Source organism: Octopus sinensis, linkage group LG16 (assembly GCF_006345805.1).
Source record: "Octopus sinensis linkage group LG16, ASM634580v1, whole genome shotgun sequence".
NCBI classification, from domain to species: Eukaryota; Metazoa; Mollusca; class Cephalopoda; order Octopoda; family Octopodidae; genus Octopus; species Octopus sinensis.
In genome coordinates this window covers 32,401,344-32,410,418 of record NC_043012.1, presented here as the reverse complement: position 1 = coordinate 32,410,418, position 9,075 = coordinate 32,401,344, and the positions used below count along the sequence as shown (strand labels likewise).

Sequence of the window (9,075 nt, the reverse complement as noted above, 5' to 3'; positions counted from 1 at the left end):
AAATGAGATATACAGTAATAGTAAAAAGATAAAGAGATATAAGTAAAAAATTTTTCAAATATAATATGCAATTAAATCAAAACTGACAGCTGTTTCGGCAGTGAGGGCAGTCATACCTCATTTAACCTCTAGCCATAAAGGCAGGTATAAATGAGGCATTAACAAGGATGCCCCACGGCCTCTTCAGAGAATTAAATTAAATTTGTTATAATTGTGAAAAATATAATATAACCATATACATATAAATATAAAAATATAAAAATGTAAAATATAAAAAATATAAAAACTTATACATCATAATGCTACACTTATATAATATAATACTTATTGGTACAATAAAGGAAGGTAAACAGAACAAAATAAAACAAAATATATATCAGTGTATATACTAATATTAATAAGTACCGATATTATACATATTTGGCTAATAGTTTTTTTTTAAAAAAAACTAACACATAGGGAGATGAAAAATAATAATTAAAACCATGGTTCAGTTCATAAAATTCTAAAGCTATGAAAGTTAATAAAAATTACTATTAATATTAATAATAATAATAATAATAAAAAAATAATAATAATAATAATAGATACAGTTAAGTTAGCACCAAGTCCATCCTTTCAAGATCGAAATAACTATGAGTTTTAGAAATGCTGATCACTAGGTAAAGAAAATTTAGATTAATTCGATTGGCTATTGGTTTGAAATTTAAATCACAAAAGAAAATTATACGGTTGGTTAGTCACGGAACGCCAATATTCATACACGCATCTACAGATCAATCGCACATACACACATAGTTGTATGTATATACATACACTTATACACATACATAATCACAAGCAACAACTAGCACATAGATAAACAAAAAGGGAAGCAGCTATGCTACCATTTAGTCCTTCAAAATTATAACTGTGCTTCAAATAACGAAAAAAGAACCACCCATGCATTTCATAAAATATTTAATTTAGATATAAATATATTTTTAAATATCAATATGTTACTAAGTCAGAAAATTATTTCATGGGTAACTTAAAATTTATAACACCGGTTTGTTGCATAGTAAACATACGGTTGTTAGATTTATCGTAAGTTTGTTATGATTCCAAGTACGCTAAATTATAAAATATAAAATATATATTAATTTATATATTATAAATAAATCACTTATTTACTTAATAAATTTAATGCCATAATATACCAGTTTAGGCATTAAAAAATAGAAGGGGAAGTACTAATGTAAACGCTTATGAGAACATCACAGAAATTTTTAAAAATTTATATTATAAATACTTAAGGTAAAATGTGAAAAGATAAATAAGAAGGAATAAAAACTAAGGAATAAATACGGTTATACACATATAAGTACAAACCAGTATATATGTATTCATATATTATTAAAATTAAATAAAAATAAATGATAGATATGTATGTATAAAACTACCCTAGTATAAGTAAATAAGTAAAAAATAAATAGATAACAAATTAGATGACTTGATATGTATGTAAACATCTACACTTAAATAGGCAAATAAATAAATAATTAGAAGACTAAATGCAGAGATTGATAACATTACAATAAAATAAAAATAAAATAAAATAAAAAATAAATAAAGTGAATATATGTTATATTGTTGAAAGTAAATATGTATGGAAGGATAATTTAAAGTACAGATCCAGAGGACTATAGATATAAACTAAATATATAAGGCTGGTAATATTTATAAAGCCAAATGTATGTAAATGAGAAAATGAAAAAAATGAAAAACATGAAAAAGGTTTATTAGTGAGTAGCATAAGATACAAATTAAGGTGAGTACAAAGAAAGACCAAATATACAATAAAAACCTTCCAAAAAACACATACAAAAAACCTATATTCTCTACCTAAACACACCAAACTTATAAAAGGCTCTCATATATTACATATTATACAATATCCTTACATTATCTAGAGCTAGGTATCTAACCAAGATATACATATATACTATGCAATATACTATGCAATATTAGAAAACTTCAAAAATCACATATTACAAGGCAAATACCAAAGTGAATATGTTATATCGTGTCATATTGCATTTCCCTTAAAAAACAAACAAAAACCCACATACAAAAAACAAGAAACAAATAATACTAGACACATCTATTATTATTATACAAATGTAGCTATAAAAATTATAAAATTATAAATTTATAATTGTATACTTAAGAATTATAGAAGACCACAGGTATAGTTAGTTAAAGAAGGGAGTTAAAAAATTAATAATAGTGGAAGTGCTAAGTTCTATTTGAATCTAGAAAAGGTGAACGGTAGCCTATGAATGCAAAAGAAGTTTTTTTTCATTAATGTTGTTAATAATTGCCGACCCGCTTTAATAATGAAAAAAATTTCATTAATACATAGAGAGCATTTTTTATTTTTTCCATTATACACAGGTGCTGAAGTTAGTATTTTCCAGTTTAATCTAAAATCTAAGTTCTTACTTTTAAGTTCCCAAATGTAAGCACTTAGCCCTGTAGAGTACATTCTATTTTTATTTCTAAAAGTATATCTGTGATAATTCAATCTTTGTTTTATGCTATTCATAGTTGCCCCGATATACACCCTACTACTCAATTGTGTATCTACAGTGCATTGGTAAACTACCTCCTTCCTGAGGCATTGATTACCAATACACATTTATTTTTGTTTCTGCAATTACAAAGATTAACAGAATGAGGAAATCTAAGATTGGTCTCCACCCCTATACTACCATTCACATTATAAGTGTTACAATTGTTATCATCATCCAAACCCAAAATCAACGAATGAGTTAATTTCACATTATCGGCTATATTCCTATCACTAGTACTAGTATTGGTAGTAGTAGTATGATCTATTACATTTATATTATCTCTGACAGGTACGGTGCACTCATTATTAGTAAGGGGGTTGTTCACATTCGTTCTAAGAAAGTTACTGTTCCTATTATTATTAAAGAGGGGCACATTTCCCTGGTCTAAATTCAATTTTCTATCCTTATAGAAGTGATCCAGTTTCCTGTTATTAAAAGAGGAGATAATGGTGGCTAGATTATGGGTAATGCTATATCCCACTCTAACAGTACTGTTGTTAATTAAAGGACTAAATTTATTCTTATCCTTACCAAAATGCCTAAATATAACATTATGCAAAGCTCTCACTATGTTTGTTTTAATCTGCATTGCATATGGGATAATCAACCATAGTGTATCCTTATCAGAAATAGGATTGCCTATAGAATTATTGTTATTTGTAAAAATCCTATTCCTAGACCAACCCATAGGATTACTATTCTTACCACTGTCATTGTTATATCTAACTATATCAATATTCCCATGGTTATTGCGCAAGTAAACTTTACCATTATCATGTCTACCATAAGTTTTAATTAGTATATTATTATTAATATTACTACTATTACCCGTATGCTCAGATCTATTTGAGCTACCGTTCACCTTTCCGAGGTTAACATCACTTCTACATTTATTATAGGTGTTATCATATATTCCATTTTTACTATTCATATGTATATTGTTGCTTATCCTAAATCTATTGGTGTTGTTCCTGATAGTTCTACCTCCATTAGGAGGGTTCCCCTTAGGTATAAACCATATCTTACTTTTGTATCCTGCCTTAAGCAATGCTGCATTGTATCTATCACAATGCTTGTTAAAATTTCCTCGTTAGAGGATAAACTAGAAATTCTCTGACTAATGCTACGCACTAGTGCATTTTTAATTTGAGGGGGGTGATTACTTGAACGGTTAATATATATTAGGTTAGAATTAGGTTTAATATAGGGTTTATGTAAACCATTAGTAATGTTACAATTAACATCTAAATAATTAGCAGAATAATTTTCACTTTCAATGATAATGGATAGGCCGAAACTTTTAAAAAATTTATTTATTCTTTTTTTCAGAAGATCTAATCTCCTATTTGATGTATTCTTAACACAAAATAAGGCGTCATCTCTGTAATGTTATATTTAGGCATTTTGGTAAGGATAAGAATAAATTTAGTTCTTTAATTAACAACAGTACTGTTAGAGTGGGATATAGCATTACCCATAATCTAGCCACCATTATCTCCTCTTTTAATAACAGGAACTGGATCACTTCTATAAGGATAGAAAATTGAATTTAGACCAGGGAAATGTGCCCCTCTAATAATAATAGGAACAGTACCTTTCTTAGAACGAATGTGAACAACCCCCTTACTAATAATGAGTGCACCGTACCTGTCAGAGATAATATAAATGTAATAGATCATACTACTACTACCAATACTAGTACTAGTGAAGGAATATAGCCGATAATGTGAAATTAACTCATTCGTTGATTTTGGGTTTGGATGATGATAACAATTGTAACACTTATAATGTGAATGGTAGTATAGGGGTGGAGACCAATCTTAGATTTCCTCATTCTGTTAATCTTTGTAATTGCAGAAACAAAAATAAATGTGTATTGGTAATCAATGCCTCAGGAAGGAGGTAGTTTACCAATGCACTGTAGATACACAATTGAGTAGTAGGGTGTATATCGGGGCAACTATGAATAGCATAAAACAAGATTGAATTATCACAGATATACTTTTAGAAATAAAAATAGAATGTACTCTACAGGGCTAAGTGCTTACTTTGGGAACTTAAAAGTAAGAACTTAGATTTTAGATTAAACTGGAAAATACTAACTTCAGCACCTGTGTATAATGGAAAAAATAAAAAATGCTCTCTATGTATTAATGAAATTTTTTTCATTATTAAAGCGGGTCGGCAAATTATTAACAACATTAATGAAAAAAACTTCTTTTGCATTCATAGGCTACCGTTCACCTTTTCTAGATTCAAATAGAACTTAGCACTTCCACTATTATTAATTTTTTAACTCCCTTCTTTAACTAACTATACCTGTGGTCTTCTATAATTCTTAAGTATACAAATTATAAATTTATAATTTTATAATTTTTATAGCTACATTGTATATAAAATAATAGATGTGTCTAGTATTATTTGTTTCTTGTTTTTTGTATGTGGGTTTTTGTTTGTTTTTTAAGGGAAATGCAATATGACACGATATAACATATTCACTTTGGTATTTGCCTTGTAATATGTGATTTTTGAAGTTTTCTAATATTGCATAGTATATTGCATAGTATATATGTATATCTTGGTTAGATACCTAGCTCTAGATAATGTAAGGATATTGTATAATATGTAATATATGAGAGCCTTTTATAAGTTTGGTGTGTTTAGGTAGAGAATATAGGTTTTTTGTATGTGTTTTTTGGAAGGTTTTTATTGTATATTTGGTCTTTCTTTGTACTCACCTTAATTTGTATCTTATGCTACTCACTAATAAACCTTTTTCATGTTTTTCATTTTTTTCATTTTCTCATTTACATACATTTGGCTTTATAAATATTACCAGCCTTATATATTTAGTTTATATCTATAGTCCTCTGGATCTGTACTTTAAATTATCCTTCCATACATATTTACTTTCAACAATATAACATATATTCACTTTATTTATTTTTTATTTTTATTTTATTTTATTTTATTGTAATGTTATCAATCTCTGCATTTAGTCTTCTAATTATTTATTTATTTGCCTATTTAAGTGTAGATGTTTACATACATATCAAGTCATCTAATTTGTTATCTATTTATTTTTTACTTATTTACTTATACTAGGGTAGTTTTATACATACATATCTATCATTTATTTTTATTTAATTTTAATAATATATGAATACATATATACTGGTTTGTACTTATATGTGTATAACCGTATTTATTCCTTAGTTCTTATTCCTTCTTATTTATCTTTTCACATTTTACCTTAAGTATTTATAATATAATTTTTATAAAATTTCTGTGATGTTCTCATAAGCGTTTACATTAGTACTTCCCCTTCTATTTTTTAATGCCTAAACTGGTATATTATGGCATTAAATTTATTAAGTAAATAAGTGATTTATTTATAATATATAAATTAATATATATTTTATATTTTATAATTTAGCGTACTTGGAATCATAACAAACTTACGATAAATCTAACAACCGTATGTTTACTATGCAACAAACCGGTGTTATAAATTTTAAGTTACCCATGAAATAATTTTCTGACTTAGTAACATATTGATATTTAAAAATATATTTATATCTAAATTAAATATTTTATGAAATGCATGGGTGGTTCTTTTTTCGTTATTTGAAGCACAGTTATATTTTTGAAGGACTAAATGGTAGCATAGCTGCTTCCCTTTTTGTTTATCTATGTGCTATTGTTGCTTGTGATTATGTATGTGTATAAGTGTATGTATATACATATAACTATGTGTGTATGTGCGATTGATCTGTAGATGCGTGTGTGAATATTGGCGTTCCGTGACTAACCAACCGTATAATTTTCTTTTGTGATTTAAATTTCAAACCAATAGCCAATCGAATTAATCTAAATTTTCTTTACCTAGTGATCAGCATTTCTAAAACTCATAGTTATTTCGATCTTGAAAGGATGGACTTGGTGCTAACTTAACTGTATCTATTATTATTATTATTATTTTTTTATTATTATTATTATTATTAATATTAATAGTAATTTTTATTAACTTTCATAGCTTTAGAATTTTATGAACTGAACCATGGTTTTAATTATTATTTTTCATCTCCCTATGTGTTATTTTTTTTAAAAAAAACTATTAGCCAAATATGTATAATATCGGTACTTATTAATATTAGTATATACACTGATATATATTTTGTTTTATTTTGTTCTGTTTACCTTCCTTTATTGTACCAATAGGTATTATATTATATAAGTGTAGCATTATGATGTATAAGTTTTTTATTTTTTTATATTTTACATTTTTATATTTTTATATTTATATGTATATGGTTATATTATATTTTTCACAATTATAACAAATTTAATTTAATTCTCTGAAGAGGCCGTGGGGCATCCTTGTTAATGCTCATTTATACCTGCCTTTATGGCTAAGAGGTTAAATGAGGTATGACTGCCCTCACTGCCGAAACAGCTGTCAGTTTTGATTTAATTGCATATTATATTTGAAAAAATTTTTTACTTATATCTCTTTATCTTTTTACTATTACTGTATATCTCATTTTATATAATGCCTTTACTCATATGTAATGGTGTATTAAAGTATTGATTGGGTATCATCGGATAGTTGATGTTTTATTGATTTAAGTATGTTTCTCCATTCTCTAATTTTGTAGTATATATATATATATATATAATGTGGAGGCGCAATGGCCCAGTGGTTAGGGCAGCGGACTCGCGGTTGTAGGATCTCGACTTCAATTCCCGGACTGGGCGTTGTGAGTGTTTATTGTGCGAAAACACCTAAAGCTCCACGAGGCTCCGGCAGGGGGGGTGTGGGGGTGGCAATCCCTGCTGTACTCTTTCGCCACAAATTTCTCTCGCTTTCTTCTGTTGGCCTGCTCACTTAGCCAGCAGGGCGGCAACATTTGAAGGCTAAAACAATGCAAAGTGCATTGTGACCAGCGATGTGTAGCAACATCTGATAGCCTGGGCGGTCACGGTCATCATAGTGATATATTATATATATATATATATATATATATATATACATACATATCTCTATTCTCATAGGCAATATCTTTCCATGGATTTCATTATCAATATAATAATCTGCTTGTTTGTTCATCTGTTATACTTTAGTTAGTAAGAGAGGTGGAGTAAAAGTGAGAGAAAGTGGGAGGAGTGAGTGGAAAAGAAAGAAGTGAGGAAGAAGTAGAGAAAGGTGTATAATAAGGCCAAATGTGTCACATGGTAAGTTGAAGGGAGAGGCAAAGAGCAATAGAAAAAGACAGTGAGAGAAAAGAGGGAGAGAGAAGTGTTAAGGATGTGCTGTAAAGTGGAGAGGGAAAGGTAAAGAGAAAGAGATGTGTTTAGTTCTGGGTAGTTAAGTTAAAGAAAGGCAGATAGAGATGTGCAGGGGAAGCAGTTACATTGCGAGAGAGAAAGAGAGAGGAGAGATGGACAGGGAAGGCAGTTACATTGCGAGAGAGAGAAGGGAGATGGACAGGGAAGGCAGTTACATTGAGAGAGAGAGAGAGATGAACAGGGAAGGCAGTTACATTGAGAAAGAGAAAGAGAGAGAGAGAGTTGTCAGAGTAAGGATACATCTACAGCTAGGAAATGAAATGAGCTTTGTTACTGAAAACTACAGTGGTGGTGGCCACGGCAGTGTGTTGCAATTATGGTAGTTGTTGTTATTGCCGTCATTGATGCTGCTGCTGCTTTGTTTGTTGAGCGAAGCGGTCTTCATCCCAGAGCTCGCAAGATCGCGCCTCTGTAGTGGGAGAAGTCCGAAACATGGTCCTTTGCTATTCGTAAGACCCGCAGAAGAGAAAGCAGGTCAACCCCCGACACCGAGAGCATCGACGGATGGATGAATGCACATCCACGCTCAGCGGTTGCGTAGGAAGTCAGGGACAAGAAACAGGAAGAAAGAGTGAGAGAAAGAGTACAACGGGTGGTCTCCACCACCCCCTGCTGGAGCCTCGTGGAGCTTTAGATGTTTTTGCTCAATAAACACACACAATGCCCAGTCTGGGAATTGAAACCGCGAACCTCCAACCGCGAGTCCGCTGCCCTAACCACTGGGCAATTGGATGAAAGTGAAGGATTTGGACCTTAACGTTCTTTGTTTCTAGCCAGAGTTCTGAGTCTAAAATGGGTAACCTATAGTCTGGGTGCTTACTAGCATAGTCCATAGTTATTTCAATACTCTGGTGGATGGAGTTAGCTATTTGCTGGATGCTCTCCATAGTGTAGGCTTCTAGATCATCAACATTGTCTTGTAGGGGTGCTTTGGCTACTATGTTGATATCATCCACATAGCAGGAGTACATGGTTAGGTTTATGGAGTTCTCTGCTAATTTCTCTTTAAGTCTCCTATTTCACCATACCATAAATAAGTTAGCCACATTGTCAGTGATACTGACACCGATGGCTGCAACTTCCTCTTGGGTGTTATATCTTGCCATTAAAC

General features: G+C 30.2%; 1 protein-coding gene across 3 annotated transcripts in view; it reads left to right on the top strand.

Annotated features, from left to right (window-relative positions):
- The window catches only part of LOC115220261 (3-hydroxy-3-methylglutaryl-coenzyme A reductase), an 89,495-nt gene that overhangs the window by 55,173 nt on the left and 25,247 nt on the right, over positions 1-9,075 (top strand). The gene's annotated exons all lie outside the window — the stretch shown is intronic.